Source organism: Neophocaena asiaeorientalis, unplaced genomic scaffold (genome assembly GCF_003031525.2).
Source record: "Neophocaena asiaeorientalis asiaeorientalis breed wild unplaced genomic scaffold, Neophocaena_asiaeorientalis_V1.1 scaffold59, whole genome shotgun sequence".
NCBI lineage: Eukaryota > Metazoa > Chordata > Mammalia > Artiodactyla > Phocoenidae > Neophocaena > Neophocaena asiaeorientalis.
The window spans coordinates 3,791,453-3,810,314 of record NW_020174268.1 but is presented as its reverse complement, the minus strand read 5'-3'; the positions used below and the strand labels follow the sequence as shown (position 1 = coordinate 3,810,314).

General features: G+C 42.0%; 1 protein-coding gene across 1 annotated transcript in view; it reads left to right on the top strand.

The window, feature by feature from the left end:
* Positions 1–460: 460 nt before the first annotated feature.
* Positions 461–18,862, top strand: part of LCP1 (lymphocyte cytosolic protein 1) — a 58,127-nt gene continuing 39,725 nt past the window's right edge. Inside the window, exons 1-2 of the mRNA XM_024755568.1 lie at positions 461–501; positions 2,190–2,302. The gene's annotated coding sequence lies outside the window, so the exon portion shown is untranslated. The remainder of the gene's footprint in view (positions 502–2,189; positions 2,303–18,862) is intronic.

Genomic DNA, 18,862 nt, shown 5'->3' with positions numbered 1-18,862 from the left:
ATGTGGGTGAGGCAGTGGTGGGAGGCTGAGGTGGGGACCACAGCTGAGCGGGTGCTAGAGAGGAGGGTTCCTTCAGGTGGGTGTTTGCAAGCAGCAGAATTCAATGGCTTTCATCTCCTAGAATCTAGATGTTGACTGGAATCCAACGAGCTTTTTTTTTTCTTTTTGACTTGAATCAGCTGCTAGGCATAATCGCACATTTCACCCTCTTCAAACATCAGCTCTGCTCACATCTGCATCTGCCTCGATGTTCCACTGCCTTTTTCACCCCTTTTTGTAGCAGATGACATTTATTTACTTACATGCTTTTCTCCTCTACAGACTGTGTGCTCCTTAAGAGCAGCGATTGTGTCTTACTCATTTCTGAATCACCAGAGCCTCCAGACAGGCACTCAAACACCTACTGGACCCATGCACAAGTGTATTTTGCTCTTGTTTTAGATTCCTCAGATGTCCGATGACCAGGCACCAGTAGCCGCCATGCTGCTGCTCTCCTCCCAGGTAAACGAAATGAGTCTCTGTTCTTCTTTATGAAGTGTTACTGCCACACCTCCATTCCATCCTGAAACCACAGGGATGCAATTAGGGAGATCCACAGTATCTCACGTATTTTCATCCTTCAGACCATCAAGACAGTATCTGTGCTGCTGCAGAGTCCTGACTGATGACTATTCACCCCAGAGTGAAGACCATCAGCATCTGGCCGCTTTGTCATGTGATCAGCCCTGTCACAGTGATGCATGGTTGTGTCTCTGGTGTCCTGAAAGAACTTAGGTGCCTCTTGAACCCCACCCCCTGCAATGAATTACTTGGGAGTAATTATGCAATGGAGAAAACGGGGTTCAATTCCCCCCCTCAGTCTTCCCTGGGGAGTCACAAGAAAGTTGACAGTTCTCTGTGAGGTGAACCACTTCTAGAATGGACTGAATCTCCACCATCTATTCCTATTCTTCTTCCCACCCTCTCCACCAAGATGGCCCCTGGAGGGTTCTGACCAAGACACTGCCACACCACTGACTAATGAAGTAGAGAAACCAGAACAGCTTGGTCTGATATTTGAGGTTGGAAGCAGGAATTATAGAGGAGAAGTCAAAGAAGCAAAAGGAGTATAATGGCAGCCCCCCAACCATAGTACCCACTGGTGGGGTCCCAGGCCCCTCGCAAACACAGAAGCGTATTGAGCAATCGAGCATCTTCAACTCACCATCCGAGCTGGAGCAGAGCCTCAGATTCTCATTCCTCAATAGCAGGCTGGGTGCTGGAGCTGCACACAGGCTCTGGGCAACACGGAGACAGACTACGTGTAATGTTTGGTCAACATGACTCAGGATACCATACAACCTTCACATCCTCTGTTAGGCTGTGAGCGCTTGAGCACTTCCACGTGAAGATGAGAATTAGCCCTCAGGACGAGCATTCGGGGTTTGGGCATAGAACTGAGATATTTTAATTCTCTTGCTAATTTTATAAAATGTGCATTCAAAAAATAAGTGTGGTCTCTAGGAAGGAATTTAGCAGCATTGGACTATAGCAGCTGCCTAAGTGATCCGCTGGTGCTCTTTGTAGGAAGCGTCTAAATAATTGAAATCTTTAATTGGGTTAAAGAGATCCCTAGTACATAGGTGCTCTATAAATAAAAGAATGAGTAAATAATATGGTGACCTTCCCTTTCGGGCCCTTCCCCTTAAAGAGATCATTTTGTTTCGTTTGCACCAATAAGATCACTGTTCAGGGACTCTTGAGAGGGGTTTGGTTTCACCTTGGGGTGGGGCTTTCCCAAGGAACTCCCTTTTAGCTTGTTTCAGGGATGCTGCCACCTCTTCCCTTGACTCTTTCATTAAAAATGAATAATTTGTTTATCTTTACTGTAAGTAGCTAGGCACCAGAGCATTGCGTTCGCAATTAGGGGCAGATCAAGAAGTCAGGGTAGCAGGCTGACCTTGCCTTGTTATCTGAAATCAACAGGTTTAAGTAGCCCAATGCCTACAAGACAGCTAGAGGGGAAAGAAAGGGAAGGAGAGAGAAAAATGCTCATAAAGAGGAAGTGGTAAGAGGCTTCTGAATTTCAGTGTGACCTGTCAGGTGATTTTTGCAGGGGAGGGGACATGAGAAAAAAAAACACGTTAAGTAAAAATGTCCTTATAAAGACAAAATCTATTTCTTTCCTGCCTGATGATTTGTCATTCTAGTCACTTCCTGCCTTGTGACCACACACCCGGGGTTGACAAAGTTGTTCTGCAGATCAGAAAGAAGGGAGTTTCTGGTCACATACCAGTACCACTGAGAACAGTTTTGCTACCAGGTAAATTTCCTTTGTCTTTTTGTCATTTCTAAGTGCTTATGATGTTTTGCTTGTTGGGTGGCTCTGGTTCTGTGGATTGTGGATTTTGCCCCCAGGGGACTAGAGATCTGAGCACCTGTCACCCTTGTCCGCTATGAGCCAGGGCACCGTTTAACTGCCCAGCAAAGCTCCAGCCACATCTCGTGGCCGCCCAGAGTGGGACCCTCCCCTCCGCTCTGTGGGGTGGCTTCTTCTCCAATTATATGCAGTTATCACCCCCCCAAAAAAAACTATGATTTTTGCTTCCTTTTTAAACCAAACCATGTTCTGATTTATTTCTATTGCTTTATTTCTGGGAGGCTATTTACTGTGATTTGATCTACTTTCAAATGTTCTCAGCAAAGTGGACATCGATCGTTTAGATGTTGTTGCACATTGGCCTAATGGGGATAGTTTAACTTTAGCTCCTGTGGTTCTGTTTTTCTAAAAAAACTCCTTTACAGTACTTTAGTGGATGTGCTAACGTCTTGAGTCGTATGTTAGTGTGCTACTGGTTATTTGAGTGATTTTGGGTACCGCTGGTTTTCAATGGGTGTGCTTAATAACCACATGGAATTAGAGGCTGTCTCTTCTCCATTTATTCTTTAAAAATAAAAGCAATTTGTGTTGCTTAATTGTACTGTTTTGTAGAATTGTCTGAACTATTTGGTATCCCTGTGATCATACAAATGACCATTAATTATGGAAGAAAGGCTTCAGTCTATAATAGAAATTCTTATAAAGTTGATATGGGATATTTATTCCAGAAACTTTATGGAAACATAGACTTTGAAACTTGTAGCCTCAGCCTTTATTAATTACCATTATTCAACAATATTTAGTACCATTGACAGGTGATAAACATAAAAGCCATCCAGACTGCAAATGGATTCATTTATCCGCACACTTATGAAAACCCAATTTTTCTTAATCAAGTTATAGCAACTTGTTTCTAAAATTACCTCCTCAGGACAACTTAAAAAAAAAACAACTGTCGTTAAACGAAGGTGATTTATCCACACGTCTTGATTTTGAATTTATGTAATTTATCATAATTGGTTTCTAGTAAATAAAATGGTTTAAAGAACATCTACACAGGCAAATTTCAATGGAATTAACTGCTTACCTATAAATGTGAATTTCTGAAGTTGTAAAATGTGATCATCAATATTGTTTGACGCGTCTCACCTGAATAGTTTTTTGTTTGTTTGTTTGTTTGTTTTTTGCGGTACGCGGGCCTCTCACTGCTGTGGCCTCTCCCGTTGCGGAGCACAGGCTCCGGACGTGCAGGCTCAGCGGCCATGGCTTACGGGCCCAGCCGCTCCGCGGCATGTGGGATCCTCCCGGACTGGGGCACGAACCTGTGTCCCCTGCATCGGCAGGCGGACTCTCAACCACTGTGCCACCAGGGAAGCCCCCTGAATAGTTTTAAACTAGCAAAAATGTGGAGCTGAGGGAGAAGGACTTGGACCCCTAAAAATAACAGATTAAAACTATGCTATGTCTTATTTTAAGTAAAAATATTGATGAGAATAAAATGAATTAGGATGCAAAGGTATGTCAGTATTTTCCTTACATCGGGAGGAAATAAAAATGGAATCAAGTTTAGATTGTTAAAGCATCAACCTGATATCCATTTCTCTTCATTCTTGTTCACTCCCAGCAACATCAGGGAAGAAACTTCTGGGTCTTGCCCTTTGTACAAGCACTGCTGAGGTGGGACATTTCATTAGCTATCCCAGGGATGCTTTCTTTTGTCACATTTGAAATTTTGACTCCTTCATAAATTGTGCCTTGAAATAATCGGTAATTTGGGAAACAATTTCCGTGTTTTAACACCATTTCTAATTCTTTTGCTGAACCCTTTGGGGAATGGGAGGCCACAAAGTAACTTTCTCATTCAAATGTATCTATTTAAATTAGGACAGAACAAGTAGTAATACCACTTAAATTTGATACGTACTTACTATGTAAGCTACTCTTCATGCATGACCTCATTTAATCCTCCCAACTACCTTTAGAGATGAGGAACAGGCTTAGATGGTTGAAGGACACGGCCCAAGGTCACAGGGTGAGGGGCAAGGGCGGTAGGTAGCCAGGATTTCCGGCTGCATTCTGCCTCTCTGTAAGCGTCCATCTATTCCAGAGCCTATCTTCCCCACCAGCATCTTTTTCCCAGATGTACCGCCTTATAGGCTTTTCGTTCTGAAGCTGACTGAAGAGATCTTAGCATTCATGATTTGAAGAGAGAAAGAAAGAAGACAACAGTTTGCAATAAACCCAGAAACTTTTTCATAAATAAGAGGTATCACTGTGGGTTTCATATAATAATAGAATGAAGTGTTTTCTTTTAAGTAATGCATAATTTTACTCAAGAATTGTGTGCCTTCACAAACCTGCCTCAGCCACTTTCCCAACCTTATTTCTTGTCACTTCCTTCTGCTCTAGCTGCCGCCTCCCACCTCTCCCCCTCCCCCCTCCACTTACCCACATGTCAAGTGCACAAGTCCACAAACCACCAGAAAGTTCCATGCTCTTTCACTCCTTTTCACTCCAACTGCCTTTCCAAGTGCTTTCTTCTTTATCTGTGAAACTTCTGGTCACTTTTTAAGGCTTATTTCAAGAAACCTGTCCTTTTGCAGGGCTTTCCTACTGGTTCTTGCCTCCACCGATTCTTCTGCGTGTGTTTGTTTAATGCTTTGAGTTTAGAGTAAGTAGAGCAGTAATCATATTGTTTTCCTTTTGAGTCCTTAATTTGCTGACAGCCTGAGCTCCTTCTCTGTTTCTCCTGGCATGTAGTAGGTACTCATGATATTTACTGAATTTTTTCTCAGTTCCTTAGATACGCATAGAAGTTTTTTTTTAATTTCACTTGTTAACCTAATATTTACTGAGTTCCCCCAGTGACTGCTGTGAACGGAGATATAACACCATTACAGTATTTTGCTTTCTAACATGCTTCCTTTTTGTCAAAGCACTATTCTTCATTTTAGTCTCAAAGCACTAAATAGACATTGACTTCAAGGCATTTAAGGAATTGTCCAATGACCACAGCCAGCAGGCAAAATTAATCTTATTATTTTAGTTTAAATACATTAATTGAGCTAAAGCTTAGCTACCCTTACCAAAATTATGTACCTGATAATAAGCATATTGGATGACCGAGAGCACAGGAACAGATACCATTCACTTTTATTTATTCATTTTGCACTCTTCTCAGAAAATTCTCAAGTCAACGTCTCCTTGTTACCAAAAAAGTGAAGGCTCCTCTGCGTATATGGGGGAGATGGCAAATGAATTCTAAAATCAGGTTAGGTAAAATAAAACTAAGAAATTTTCTCCTTAGATTATATTTATGAAGAGTCAAAAATTTATAAAATAAAATTATAAAATCTGATGACTTTATGACTAATAGATTTTATAGCAAAGTGACATTATTTAGATTCATGTAATTGTCTCCTTAGGATATTTTTTATTTGCTAGTTTTCCAACTCACGGATATCATCAAATTAAATGATTCTATTCCATCTTCGGGTGAACCCTGCAGAAATAAAAATTAGAATTAGAGTCCACCAAAATATAAAACTAATCAGTGTCAGCAGACTCCAAGAGTTTCAAGTTTCCCTGTTTTACCAGATGGCAATGCACTTCTTAAAAGAGTTCATGTTTCACATTGTTTTCATTTTGAAGTATAAGAAGTTACCACCCAATCAGATATTCATCTTCTAGGAGCATCTCCCTACGGCTGCTGTGACCACTGGGCTCCCCAGACGGCAACTCCCCGTTGCTTTCCTCAGTTGCCTCCTGGTTGAACTTCCTTATGCTGTTGACTGTTCCCGTTGTTTTGTTTGTCAATTTCAGTCATTACATCAGTTTTCCCAGCAATTTCATAGTCACTCCACCTTGTAAGATACTGTAAGCAGCAGATGGGGAACAAAGAATTTCCATTCATCATCCTGATAATAACAGCTTAGCCTTCTATACTACTGTTTTGGATTGAGTGTTTTTCTGAATTTCCATTCATCATCCTGATAATAACAGCTTAGCCTTCTATACTACTGTTTTGGATTGAGTGTTTTTCTAAGTGTTTTGACCGTATCAATACATTGAGTCATCACAACCCTGTGAGGTAGGTATTGGTGTTACCTTCGTGTTGGAAGGCAAGTTAATCCATTCAAGTATGTTATTACTTTAATTTTCTACAATTGAATCAATTTTATATTAACCACTGAATTCCAGGGGAAACCTCCTGGAATAAACAGGCAGCGGGCCATGGTGCTTATTTGTACCTGGACCTGGAGTTGCACGCAGATAATAATAATTTATCCTAAATAAATGCATCTGTATCGTTAATTGCTTTTATTAAAGACTATTCTTTGTCAACATCATCATCATCAGTATTTACTCAGCCCCTCTGCCCTTGACTGTTCGGTTTTTACCAACTTATAGACCTGTGTATAGGTCACAGAACATGATCTCTACCCTCAAAAGCTTTGAGAAGTTCTCAGTCATAGAAGACTAGAATACTTGAGTCAAGTGGCATTCCCATTTTCTAACTGTTGTGATCGATAGACGTGAATAAATTAAACAATTTAGTGTTTATACCCAAGCACACATATCTATAATTACATAGTAATGGCCAAATATAGGTGTCCTAAAAAATGTGAAAAAATGAAAGATTGTTTTAATTGTGAGCTGAAGAATAGAGGTAAAAAGTGACCCACTTACTGAGTTAAAATAAGTTTTGCTCAACTTCAGAGCCACGCCTGCCTCAGCCCCACCTTAAGTTATAAGGAGGCTTGTTTCTCAAATATGGTCAGTTGTTTTTTCTGGCAGAAGGAAAAGCTAAGATACTAAATTGAGGAACTTGCAAAGAAAGCCACAGTTTTGTGGTTGCAGCATTGATTCTTGTTTTAGTCTAGCACCAGTTCCACGGACAGATGGACACACTTGCATGCTCTCTCCATCTCTTTGTCTGTCTGTGTGTCTCCCTCTCCCTCTCTCTCTCTCTCTCTCCCCCTCTCCCTCTCTCCCCCCACCTCGCTGTCTCTCTCTTTCACACACACACACACACACACACACACACACACACATCCTCTCGACTGGCTGAGCTAAAATGGAAAAGAGATTACATTCTCCACAGGCAGAAAAGCCAAGATGCCAAATTTGGCCAGCAAATTAATGTGGCATGTGAATTGCAATCTCTAAGATAATTTCTTTTCCCTTTTTCTCTGGTTGCACTTTCAAGAGGGAAGTGAATGAATGGACTAATTACTTTACAATTAAATAATACCCTGCATTTTGATTCCTCAGTCTGGTAGTTGTCTCCAGTATTTATCCAAACTGTGTTTCTGAATGAATGAAGTAAAGAGGCGCACAAGTGCATCTGTATAAAATTTGCATCCTCTGCCTTTTCGCCGTTCCTCAGGCAAAATTTAGAATTAGAACTGCATCTTTGTTAACCTCAGGTGTCACATTTTAAAATGTGGATCCTTGATGTCATGGGCTCACATTACCTTCACCAGGAGGCAATGTGATTAAGAAAGAAGAGTGGAAAGTACATTCCTTATGGAGAAAGCTACATAATAGATGCAAAGAGAAAGTAAGAAAAAATGAGGAACATGTATGCAGTTTTGCATTATTGAGCCCCTTTTTCTTCATCTCAAAGATGTAAATGGGGCTTCCCTGGTGGCGCAGTAGTTGGGAGTCCGCCTGCCGATGCAGGGGACACGGGTTCGTGCCCCGGTCCGGGAGGCTCCCACATGCCGCGGAGCGGCTGGGCCCGTGAGCCATGGCCGCTGAGCCTGTGCGTCCGGAGCCTGTGCTCCGCAACGGGAGAGGCCACAGCAGTGAGAGGCCCGCGTACCGCAAAAAAAAAAAAAAAAAAAAAAAAAGATGTAAATGAACTTTCCCTTCATTTCCAATGCTTTATAACATTAATTTTCTTTTCCCTTTGGAAAGATGGAATATCATGGGCACCTTTGATGACTTTTTTCAGATTTTTTCCCTTCCCTCATTGTCTTTCAAGTTGAGATTTTTCATCAAATATCCCTGATGCTCTGTTTCTTTCCTGTGACCACAGAGGAAGACAGTTGAGACTCTTAATCTGTCTGGTGATTGAATATAATGTATATAATATAAAATGTATTAAATCTCATATATAATGTCAGTTTTTAAAGCTTGTGAGTCTGAGTGTCTGCAGTTTCTGTGCATGAGACAAACAGGTATGGTCTAAAGAAAAGAGCAAATTTGGAGGCAAATTTGGATTCCTTTTCTAGCCTTTTACTAATTGTGGAGCCCAAGCAAGTCTCTTAAGCCCCCTGACGCTCAGTCCCCTCATCTCTGAAATAGGGAAAAGTACTGTCTATCCGCTGGGTCTGCTCTTGGGTCCATCTCCCCTTCCGTTTCCCCATTTCATCAGTCTGTGTGTATATCTCACTCTGCTAAGCTCACCATCGCTGCTGACTTACTGAGCCCTCAGTATTTGCTAGGCATTGTGCTAAGCTCTTGACATATATTTGCTCTTATATTTCCACACAAAAGCTGCCTGGGGTTGATGTTCTCATCTTCTTAGAACAGACGATCAAACTGAGGTTCAGGGAGGCTTAAGTCCAAGGTTACAGAGCTAGTCAGAGCCGAGATTCACACCTTGCCTCTTTTCCATTTTAATATTCACAGTGTCTTAAACATGTAAACCATGTCTGTTTTCACTGCATTGTATTTTCTAACGTGGTCCACTGGCTACTTTCTAATAAGTCTAAATATTCCTTTCTGTGGTTGAATATTCAATGATTATTCCTAATTTTCCATCAGGCGGAGATCCCAACTCTGCCTTTGATGGGTCCGCCGCTATATCAAACAAATAAATGCTTGAGGATATTATGGTACAGAGTTCTTAAGGGTTATGAAGCATTTACGCTATTTAGTTATTTAAAATTTTGACAAAAGAAATGTCATAGCATATCCCATTAGTAAATTGGTATTGGTAAATATTTGCCCACCGAACTGTGGCTTCCAAGAAAGTGTAGATAAATCTAGTCTATCAAATGAATACAAATTCCTGCCTCAGTTTATCTGTAACTGCTTGTTTTGTCTTTTATGAGAATGAGCTGGTCCTTAGAAGTTCTAAAAGAACTACCCCAAGAAGCCCATAGAAAATGAGGTCACATTATCGAGAGTAAATAGAAGCTTCTGTTGTCATTGCTGCTATACAGATGTCAGCTGCATGTTGTCTTGGTGTTTTTCCATCAGCTCAGACCACAGCAGAGAAAGTGCCTGGAGAATTCCGGAGTGGGTAAGAGATAGAGGCAGAGAAGTGGCCAACAGACTCAGTCCCCAGGCACTGGTGTACCTGAGAGTGAGGAGAGACATAGCCCAATGGTCTTCATCACAGATGCCCAAGATCCTTTTTCATTTCATGTCTCACAATGGATGTGCGGGCTTTTCTTAAGATTGCTATACATTTTCCCACTCTGGCCACACTTCCTCAACTGTCAGAAGGTACTTTCCGCGATAAGTATTTCAGGCAAGACTAAGCCCAGAGCCCCTTGACCGCTCAGCATGAGATCAGCCAATACCGATGCTGTTGGCTTCTAGCTGGTATCATCTTCTAATTCCGCAATTGCTTTTGAAACTGCCTTCAAGGACTTTGGAGGAGAGATGTGGTACAAGCGCCAGAGCAACCAAGCTAAGATCATTTGAAGATAAAGCGTAGGTGTGAAATCTAGATTTACACCTATCCACACATGTGACATACATACAATTAAGTGTGACTTTTAGACAGTGACTCTGGGTAATATTTCATATAGTTTATAGTGGAAATTGGGTTTGTTCCCCAAGATAATTTTGTAAAAGTTCTGGGTTTTTTTATTTTCTCCTTCCTTCCTTCTTCCCTCCCTCCCTCCCTCCCTCCCTCCTTCCCTTCCTTCCTTCCTTCGCCAAGCACTGTTGTATACAATTTAAACACTTTATCTAATTTCATTCTAACACAACTCTTATGGAGTGAGCACCGTGATTGCATTATTAATATCCCCTTTGTACATATGAAGAAACTGAGGCTCAGAAATTTTAAGTAGCGTGTACTCAAGCACACAGCAAGAAGCTGTTACATCAGAAAATCCAGCATCTTTTCACCAAACCATGTTGCTTCCTAGTTCGTTCTTTTTTATGTATATAGCAAGCTTCATTTCATGAAGGAAGATAAGATCGTTAACGTACAGATGAGGTTTGTGAGACGCCTATGATGCCTTTTCACACTTGCTTAGACTGGGAGAAAGTGGGTCGTGTTCTAGCACAGGTGAAGCTGTAAACTAAGCCAGTGCTGTTCTTAAAACGAGTGGAAGAAACTCCTCCCCTCATTCTCTCCATCCACATATTGAAGATGTGAAGTCCATTTCATGGACGGTGCATCTCAGGGGTTTTTTTTTTAACCTTTAAGTTGTTTAAATGTTCATTGACTTGTGTTTTTCCCGTACTTTGGTTACACCAAACTAAGCTTCCGGAGGCTCTACTCCTCTTTTCTGACGAGTCACTGACTCACTTTGAGACTTTGGGGAACAAGTTCGCTTTTCAGAACCCCCATTTTCCCGTTTTCTCGCACATCAGGACCATAATGCCTGAGGCTTCCCCAATTCAGAGCGATGTAAGCCTGGGCCAGTTACTTAAATCTCAGTTCCCTCATCTATAAAGAGGAAATCAGAGTTGTGGTGGAATTAAATGTGATAACGCATATAAAACATTCAGCATTGGGTAACCACTCAGTAAACATTAGTTTATCTTCCATTTGTCCTTTAGCTATTGTTTTCTCTGGCTCCAACATAGATAAACTTTCTGTGGAGCGAATATGGGTTCATCATTCTACATGAATAAGGAAAAGACTGACCTTTAAGCTCTCTCCTCTTCATCTGTGGAAACCCAGGTCACATGTCACTTCTCCCCGGGGCGCACGCGTGGCTCCCCAGGGAAGAGCTGTTTTCCCCATTCCTGTGGATCTAAAAAGTCCCCCTGTATTCTAGTGATGGGTGTCTCTCTCCCCTACTAAACAGGCCAGGACCACATCTTCTGTCTGCATCGCCAGCATCTAACCCACGACCTAGCATATAGTAGGTACTCACTTGGCAGATGTTTAGTGAAAGAAGAAACGTACAAATAAATATATGAATCCGCCTAGTGGTGGGCACTTAGAATTACCAGAGGATGAGTTTCATCGTCCAGATAATGATATGCAAATTACATTCAAGTGAACTCTAACACCCATTCCTAGTTCTTTCCTGTGTGTTCCTGGTACATTGAGTTTGTGCATCTCAGCTGATTTTACTCTCCTTTCCGTCCTGCTCTGTCTGCACACCACAGCCCCTTTCCTCCCAGCAGGACTCAGCTCCAAGTCAGACACTGTACACTTAGGTAGAGAGACCTGAGCATCAGCCACGGCCAGCAGGGTTTACAGAAACTGCCCGGCCCCAGGTTTTGTTACCTCAGCCAGAACCCTCTGGTGGCTGGAGGGTAGGGGCCAGGGGGCATCCCCAGCCCAGTTCAGAGACTGCCAAGGGACACTTGCAAAGTCATCTTTCCTGCAAAGTGGTTTCATATAAACTTGACGCATCCGCTTGCCTTGTTCTGTTATTTGTATCTTTCAGTGGGAGGGATATGATAAGTATGTACACAAGAATGTTATTGTTAAACTCCTCAAAGAAGGTGAGAGTAGACTTCTTTTTTTAATGTTTCTTTATTGTGGTAAAAGTCACATAATATAAAACATACTATTTTAACCATATTTAAACTCTACAGTCCAGTGGCACTAAGTACGTTCACATTTTTGTGCAACTCTCACCATCACCCATCTCCCAAATTTTTCACCTTCCTAAACTGAAGCTCTGTCCCCTTTAAACACTAACTCCCCATTCTCCCCACCCGCTGGCCCTTGGCATCTACCAACGTACTTTCTGACTCTATATGAATTTGACTATTCTAGGTACCTCATATAAGTGGAATCAAACAGTATTTGTCTGCCCCTAATGTATATTGGAGTCCACTTTTAAGGTTAACTTAATATATGTCCTGCAAACAGATTGTACCTTCTTTTTTTTCCCCTGTGCTGTACAGTAGGCCCTCACCAGCCATCTACTTCATACATAGTAGTGTATATGCGTCGATCCCAGTCTCCCAATCCATCCTACCTGCCCTCCCACCCTGGTGTCCATACGTTCGTTCTCGGTAGTAGACTTCTTAAGCCCTGTATACCGTTTGTTTATGGGCTTGTTTGTTCATGGTTACAACTGATTTCCTACGTACTTATACTGCGTGCCAGCCAGGATGCAGTGCTGTGAGATGATCTCATATAGTTTGTGATCTCATCATCTGCTGGAAGAAATGGAGATGTGGACATGGGGGGCTGAACCAGAGCTCAGAGGAGGAAAGATTCCCAGAGCCCCACCCAACCAACAGAGGACAGAATGTCTGAAACCTTGCTGATCTCAAAAGTCTAAGGGTATCATTTTCATATTCATCTACGAATTTGGTGTTTTGTCTTAAGGACATTGTGCCTCAGCGTGAGTTATTTTAATGTGGTTTGCTTTTTGGTTGCTGAGAAATATCAGAGGTCCTTCCTGCAAAGTCAAAAATGAATGTACAGAGGACGTTCACCTTGCCTCGGTCATTGTAACCCTGAAGGTGCCAATAGGATATGTATGTAGTATTGGGCATGTGTTGTTTGTAGCCCAGACCTGGATGCTGCTTGCTCAATACCTAGATTAAGTTCTCCTTCACGTGTAGGAAACGTACGTGAAATTATATTCATAAGATATTTGAAATCATGGGGGAATTATACTTTACCGTATGTTGAGCAGGTCTTATTTAAAGAACAACATTCCCTCTTAGGTTTGAAACTTATTATAAAGGAAAGAGGAGAAATAAGGAGCCTTGGACTCCAGTCCCAATGAGCTCGGTGACATTGGTCACATCCTTTAACCTGGGTGTTATTTCACTCCTCTGTGACAGGAAGAGAGTGGCCAGATAGAAAATCTGGTGCCTTTACCTCTACATTCTGTGACTCTGTTTTTCTTGTGTTATCATTTAAGGAACTTGACATAGATGCAGAAGATAGCAAAGGAAACTATTAAAGATTTGGAGAAAGCCTCCCAAAGCAGGTTAAAAGAATTTTTTTGAAGGCCCAGTGGCTGTCACCAACGCATGTGACAGAATTTTTATGAATTGAGCAGCTTCTGTAATTCCCTCTGAGAATAGCCCAAGAGAGGGAGCTTTAATCGTATCAGAAAAGATTTAGGTTACAGGGTTGGGATATGAGACACCAGAGAGGTTGTAGGGTTTCCTTATTTGGATATTTTTGAGAAAATAGTAGATGGCTCTCTTTCTGGGGCAGTTTGCATGCAGTCTTGCCTAGAAACTAGGAGCGAACTGGAGCAGCGGGACTTAAGATGTACGCAGTGACATCCCAGAAAGCTGATCTCACGTGCCGTTCTGGAAACTTCCCTGCTCTGTGCTGAGCAGTCAGGCAGCTGAGCAGTGGGCATCTGCCTTGGTCAGTGAGGAGAATGCATGAGGACAGAGCTTTGCCTGCTGCGGAGGTAAGGGCAGGTGGGGCTGGGAGATGCTGGGTCCACTTCCGAGGAGGTATCTCCCCGGAAGCTGCTTCAGGCCATGGTCACAGCTCCTGATGGCCCCTGACCCTATTTCTAGGCTCATTTGAAATACACCTTACCCTGGCTCTAACTTGTACATACACTTGTCAGCTAGTGAACAGACTTTTGGAACTTTTAACGTGGAAGGGACTTCATCTCTCAATTTACAGATGAGGAAACTGAGGCCCAGAGAGGCTAAGTGGAGTCTGACGTTACATAGACAGGTAGCATCCTGGGTCTCCCGACCCCCAGGCTCTCTCTTCCACCCCCTGCTCGTTATTTTATTCTGATTTCCTTGGAGATGTCCATGTGTATAAATGATCTGATTAGTTGTATTGCATGGGCTGATTGAGTTGTTTGATATTTTATTTTTTCAAAAGCTTCTGTGCTAATTTCTTCCTCTTATCTGATCTCTTCCCTGCTCCTCCTCCCACCACTGCCCTGTGTTTAGCCTTTCCACCTGTTCATATTTGATCTTCAGAACCTCTTCACTCTATAACCATTTTGCAGTAAGTGAGCTGTAATCTCTGTGTTGCATTTGAAACTTGACGTTTAACGGTGGGTGTCATGAAGCCCCAGTCTTCGTGGCCCCCTTGCTTGTAGCCCAGCAACCAGGGCAGTGCTTTGCACTTAGACTTCTAGGTGGAGTGAATGAATGAATGAATGAATGACGTCCGATATTGAGGTAATGGTGTCACAGTGGGTAATCAACTAGCCCATAATAATATTCAGCTTTTTGAAAAGATTATTTTCAAATAATCTTTGGGGTCCCCTGAGCTTTCAGTAGGGGAGGTCTGGATCTTAAGTCCTTGTGGCTGCATGTGAAATGAAGGGTAGCTGTGGATCTTCTAGACATGAACGCCAGGAGTATCACTGTACAGCCCAGGGAAGGAGAGAGAGGCCAAGGCAATGAGGGTCTCCCCAGCCCCAGCCTGGAGCATCCCCTTTGCTTGCAAGAGGTTTGCTCTGTGTTCCATCCTTAATGGGGTTGGACAGCTTGGTAGAAAACAGACATTGGGGGGTGCTGGGGGAGAAAGCAGGGAGCTGGACACTCCTTAGTTGGGGACAGAGTAGGGCTCCGTGTGCCATGCTAATACAGCTTCAGAAGCCCCTCAACTGAGTGATCAAACCACAGAGACCCCCAGAGAAACATCAGCTTTGGAGTAATCAGGGCTGCTGGCTTCCTCGGGGGGTGTTTTCATCCCCTGAGATAGCTGCTGAGCCTGTGCTGGGAATAGCCTTCCAAGAGTGCAGAGAGAAGAATTCTCCCCTCTGCAGCAGCCTCGGAAGAATCAGTGTATCTGCAGGGAGAGAAAAGACAATCTCAAAGAGATTTTGACTTGACAAAAGAATTCATAAGAGCCCCCTTAAGTGGCCATCTGTATTTGAGGACATTTATAATTATTTGGTTCTTAAAAACAAAGGCACTTTTAAAATACATTTTGAGAATCGTCCCTTGTGTGAAAGTTTGGAATATCTGTATCCACAGAGAAATTGTATCCCCAGCATACATAGTAAGCTATCACCACCACCACCCCGCCCCTGCACAGTGTTCTACTTTGTAAAAGAAAGCGGACAGAATTAACTGAAAGCAAAACTCCTTCCTTATCTAACTGTAGCATGATAGCTTTTAAAAAAAAGTTATGGGGATTTTATTTTGCTTCGGAATCCTAAGCATTTCATGTTTCACTTCTTTAATCATCAGAGTCCAATGCTAAAGATTACGGGATTCATGACGTTCCAGATGACATGTTGTTTTGGGTTGCTCACTACTCAGTGAGGTGTTCGGAAGTTGTACAATTTTCCCCTGGATACGTACTGAACTTAGGAGGTAAAGGTGGGAATTTGGGTCCTGAGTTTCCAGTTTTACTTTCCCCACTGTGTCAAGTTGCAGGAAAAGTAGGGCACATTCAAAATAGTCCCTTGGCAATGTGATGCCATGTTACAGATGCCACTCTGATCCTAGCAGTTATATAATTGGGTGTCAATCTATCGAATCAAAATACCAACCCACACAGTGTTACCTCCTTTCAGAAATGATGCCAGTTCAGGAGCCATTTCATTTTGCCAGGTCACCTTTTATCAACCTGTCTACTTCTTTTCATTATCAGTTAGGAAACTCCTCAGAGAAAATTCAGCTTACATTTTTACATTTATTTTAAAGAACGCATTTCCTTCTGTAAATTCTACAGCACTGTGTTCTATAGTAAACTCCTACAGATTGTTTCTACATTCAGATTTCAGGGAACTTGAGTCAGGTACTTTTATTATAAGAAGTCATTCTCAGAAATTCTCTTTCACTACCCATCTGGAAAATACCAGCCTCCTTGAAACAGAGACTCAGAACTGGCTGACCTAAAGGAATGGACAGGTTTGGTGGCTTTTGCAGTTGGTGGTTATTTGATTTTCTTATGACTTTAAAAATAATCTTATTAAAAAGAACAACTGGTACTTTCTTTGGCCAAATGTCCTGGGATTTTACAATCATTGATTTAATAAATGTAAGTGCTTACAGAGAAACTAGCCAGACGTGACTTAGATGAACGATTTGAGATGTGTCTTCTTAGATTTATGACTTGGGCAGTGATTCAGAAGTGGGGTTCCAAAATTCACCACTGATTTGCAAAAAACCTTAAGATGGTTCTTGGCAAGTCATAGTTAGATGATACAGTCATTGAAAAGGGCCACACTTACTGCAAAAGCAGTAGAGCAGAGCCCAAGAAACTGCTCATTCATGCCCTGAAAGGGACATGCCTTCCTCAGCCACTTCTTTTAAGCTCCAGATGGGAGTATCCAAAAGCCACAGCCCATCCCATTACTGCAGGGACCTCTCTAGAGTCAGCTGCCAATATGGTGCCGGTAATTTGCAAACAAACTCTTGTCAATTCTCCTTAAGAATCTTAGTCATATTATAACCCAAACCATCAAACATGCGTGAATTAAAATGGGTGTTTTTTTTCAGGTAAACATATTAATAGACTGTGTAAAGTACCTAATATTTGATTCTAGCCCCAGCCATGTCCTTCTTAGAAATGGTCTGATCCACATGTTTTTCCATCAGTTACCTCCTCTTCCTGCTTCTCTGCTTTGTGAAAATGCTGTCATTTGCACATTCAGTTGAATTAGTTAAAGAGTCTGTTCTCAGTTCTGGATCTTAATGGCCCTGTGAATGGTCAGTCCATCCTTTTCCTGCTCTGCTCTTTCAGCTCTGCATTTACAAACCCTTGCCTGGCAGTGCTTTGAGGACTTGTACACAGACAAAGCATTTCATCTCATTGGACCTTAAATCTCTTTATTTATAAAATGAGGGAGTTGTACTAAGTTATTTCTTAGCTTGCTCTGTCTCTAAAAGTTGGGTTGTGTTTCCAGGACTTACAGCTCACTCTGATGGTAAAAGAGATTCTCTCTCCATATCTATTTGTGTTTGGGTGCAACAAACAACCAACGGTATCAGAGTCATTTAGGCTGGCGAAGCCTTCTTCTCCAAGTCACCTCTTAAATTAATTCAATCTATTCTCTTTTCCTTTAGCTATTAAATCACTGGAGGGTTTTGGATTTTTTTAATTTGAAGGCTGTCTCACTATTTGGCTTCTCCCAGTTGATCCTCCCCATTTATGTAAATCTCTTACAAAAATGTGGTTTACCAGATGCTCAAGGTTTTTCATCTTGTCCTACCTGCCATGGTTTAAAAATCACATCGTTTTAAAATAACCCTACTTTCCCTTCCTAGGTCTTTTATTTGAATGGGCCCTGCAATTTTTATTCTAAAATATTTTCTCTGCGTTTTTACTGTACCATGATCTTGAGATTTTCTTTCTTACCCAACACTGTAATTCTTTCCTTTCTTCCCCGGCCCTGCCCTTGATCCTTAAAATACAGTCTCATTCCCTGCCTTTACATATATTTCTCACCAGTGTCTCACAGTGCTCTCAAATCTAAAACTCTTACGTCAAAGAATAGGCCAAGTTTAGATTTCGGGCCCAGCCGCTCTGCGGCATGTGGCATCTTCCCGGACCGGGGCACGAACCCGTGTCCCCTGCATCGGCAGGCGGACTCTCAACCACTGGGCTACCAGGGAAGTCCCAAGCTTTGATTTCTTAACACATGAAAGCGAAAGCTTCCTAAGCTAGAACACCTGGATAGAGACTTCATATTATAGCTTTTTTAATCTCCCATAGGCTAGGCATGTTATATACTTAATGAATAATTGCTGAATGAATGAATGAATGGGTGGATGGAATGAGTGTCTAACAGAAATGCAAAGCAACATAAATAGACAGCATGGGAGAGGAGAAAAGACTTGACAACTGGAATCTTGCTGCACCTCTACCTGGCTGTGTGAGCTGAAAGATGAATCTTCTCTGAGTTTCTGGTTCCTGCTCTATAAAGTAAGGCTACATGTACCTATGCCATCAGCCTTCCTTGAGCAACATTATAAGAAACATAAAACTTGCGTTTACTACATCCCACAAGTGTCCTCTTCTCCAGGCCTAGGTGAGGATATTGCTCTCAGACCTCAGTTCTCCTGCCCTAAGAAGAGTGGTTTGTCTTATGTAAATAGAGTGAATTATGTAACTGAGATGTCCTTTCTTCATTGAGCGTCTCGAGAACTCAGAGCTAGATTTTCAGCATACTTCTAGCAAAACGTTCAGTCCTGACCATGTGTTTGAAATATGCAAGCTCTTGCTTGCTATCCTCTGATTTCACCTAAGCTAATTACTCCTTCTCCCTGTTCACATGATTTTATTGGTTTACTTCTTAGGTTTGGTTAGATCTTTGTAACTGGGCTCAGATTGTTTTCGGAACAAGGCTTGATTTTAAAAAAAGAAAGAAAGGAAACGAACAACAACAAAAAAAAAAAAAGAAAGAAAAGAAGGAAGGAAAGAAGAGAGGAGGGAAGTGGGGG